This window comes from Etheostoma spectabile, chromosome 6 (assembly GCF_008692095.1).
Source record: "Etheostoma spectabile isolate EspeVRDwgs_2016 chromosome 6, UIUC_Espe_1.0, whole genome shotgun sequence".
Taxonomy (NCBI): Eukaryota; Metazoa; Chordata; class Actinopteri; order Perciformes; family Percidae; genus Etheostoma; species Etheostoma spectabile.
In genome coordinates this window covers 16,049,690-16,052,226 of record NC_045738.1, presented here as the reverse complement: position 1 = coordinate 16,052,226, position 2,537 = coordinate 16,049,690, and the positions used below count along the sequence as shown (strand labels likewise).

The following is a 2,537-nucleotide window of genomic DNA, read 5'->3' as shown; positions in this document are numbered from 1 at the left end:
GAGAGTCGATAATGAGTGGTAAAAGAGTTAACGAGCGAGTGATTTTAAACACAGTCGTCATTTGACATTATTAATGTAATTTTTCAACGCTGTAAACACCATTAATGAAATTCCAATCAACTCAATTGTAAGCAGAGACAGAAATGTCACAGGCCAATATCTCAAACCAAATAAAACAGATAAAAACTAACATGGCTTTATCAATTTTCTGTAATTTGGGTCACAGACTCCAACAGACCTTTTAAAGTCAACCACTCAACAACTAAAACAATCGGAGGTGATTTCAGCTAGGCCTCAGGGCATTTCATAGTTTGTCCAATCTGGTTTTTGCAAGGGTTTCATTAGCACCATTGTCAGAAGCTAGAACTCACCAAACAAGTAGCCGCAAGTTTTTCTTTGTGTTAACACTCAAACAAACCTTCAACAGACAGAAAAACAGTGACAAAACTAAAATGGAGCAAAAACCTTCTGTTGCAGAAATAGACCGATGTAGCAGCACTCTGCAACAGACAAGTAAAGTTCCACATCGATGCATCCCAAAAACTACAACTAATATCTCTTGATTCTCAGTTTGTCAGTTCTCCCATAGCCTTGTAGTAGTAGATCAATGTTCGTCTATGGATTACAGTGCTTTTAGAAAAGGAGATGGGGGATCCAAATTAACACTGTGCTAAGAGGAGCCGTCCGAGAGCCCCTTCTTGATCAGCGTCCAGACCTGGAGGTTGCTTTGCCTCGCTGGTGCTCTGATGAGGCTGTTTGACATGCGAGGAGGCTTCTGCAGGCAGGCGGCATAGAGAAATAATTGAGTGTGGTGGTTAGGAGGTTGTGCCAGTGGTGGCTTGTAGTAAAGAGAAAAAAGATCCCTTTGTGTGGGGAGAATCGACTGTTCAAGTTGAGGGAGCGAGGCGGAAATAAAGAGTGGGAGAGAATGATGGTATTGTAATGGAAGGAAGGAAGGAAGGAAGGAAGGAAATAAGGAAAAGAGGGCTGAAATAGTGCAGGCCAGCTCCAGGCAGTGAATGCATACAGAGAAAAGGCAAAGAGTCAAAATGTGGAAAAGACATTTTAACGATGAGGAAAGAATGGGTGACAAAGAGAAAAGAGAAAGAGGGGCAGATGCCAACCACTAGAACTGATTGCTCTTGATGACTAATCTCTGGATGAATCTTCAATTACAGGACAAAGCTAATAAGCAGAGCACTGTGAGTGACAGAAAGGCAGATCAAGAGAAGACAGAGAATGAGTTAAACAAAAGAAACTGACTGATGAAGGCATGAAAAGCAGAAGTGTTTTCGAAAAAATAACAGTAACAAGAGACATCAGATGTCTTGTTGATTAAGAGATCTTGGATGTGTTAGTACTCAGTTTTAAAAATATTATGATGCAGTATGTGAGTTTGAACAATATGTTTTGTCCTGTATGTAGTGTCACTGTCAGTGTTACTGTGCAGTTTTGTTAAACTGCCATGTAAAGTGTCATTGCTAATAAAAAGTGCTGTGTGAAGTATTTAAAATCAATAAACAACCATATACTTGATTTGGGGAAGTTATCATAATTACAACAAGGACAAGACATCATTTAGAGCTATGTCAGCTTCTACAGTACATTAAAAAAGGTGCTGGTCTGGCCATGCAAGATAGTTTGGATTTTATGTGTTCAGGTTTTAAGATGTCTGGCTCTAAGATTTCAGCCTCTAAATGAAGCTAGGGTACGTTCAGACAGGAAGACTATCATGTACTCACTCACTCTCATTCACCTCACTGTCTCCTCCTGCTCCACATTACCAGCTGATTAGGGTGTGTTTGCACATAGTTAAACCAACCAGGTTTAGCCACAATCTCAATCAGCCAATCCTACATACTCACGGCTTCTCGGCCTCCTGGAAATATGATGACGTCACGATGGAGTCTTACCGCCAAAGAATCAGTTCTCTTTATCGCGCACACGTCAATAAAAAATTGTTCACTCAAAATGAGGTCTCTCTTGATTGAACTAAATCCAGTGGAGGTGAAACCCCAGGCCTTGCTGTGAAACACTGTCATTGTCAATTTTCTACAGAAGAAAACTGTTGTTGCTCTGTGGACTTTCCACAGGAACAGTGAAACAGGAAAGAGATGTTGCTGCCAAATTTTAAGAATTTCATTTCTCACTGCAGTAAACCCCACTAACACAATTCCATTCACCTCCATTGTTTTTTGGTGCAGTGGCTGAAAACTCATAGACACATATCTCAGAACTGGAACCCACTAAAACATCACTATGTGTATAATTGGATACTGACGTGTTTTTTCTTTTTCAATGACAGTGAGCTGACCCTTCAATCTGATGCATTATTTGGCAATGGGTTTGAAGCAATGCAGTTGGGTTAGAACGGGTTTTCAAAGTCTGACACCTAAGGCCCCCCTCAGCCTATTTTTGTGTTTTGCTAAATTGCCACCATTAAAATGTGTGCTGAAATAGCTATTAGGAGTTCCTGTTTGCAAAGTTCCCTTGCATGTACAGACAACTATCACTGGATCACTTTGATAGTAAAGAAA

General features: G+C 40.4%; 1 protein-coding gene across 2 annotated transcripts in view; it reads right to left on the bottom strand.

Moving 5' to 3' along the window:
• Positions 1 to 2,537, bottom strand: part of gabbr1a (gamma-aminobutyric acid (GABA) B receptor, 1a) — a 59,076-nt gene that overhangs the window by 31,068 nt on the left and 25,471 nt on the right. The gene's annotated exons all lie outside the window — the stretch shown is intronic.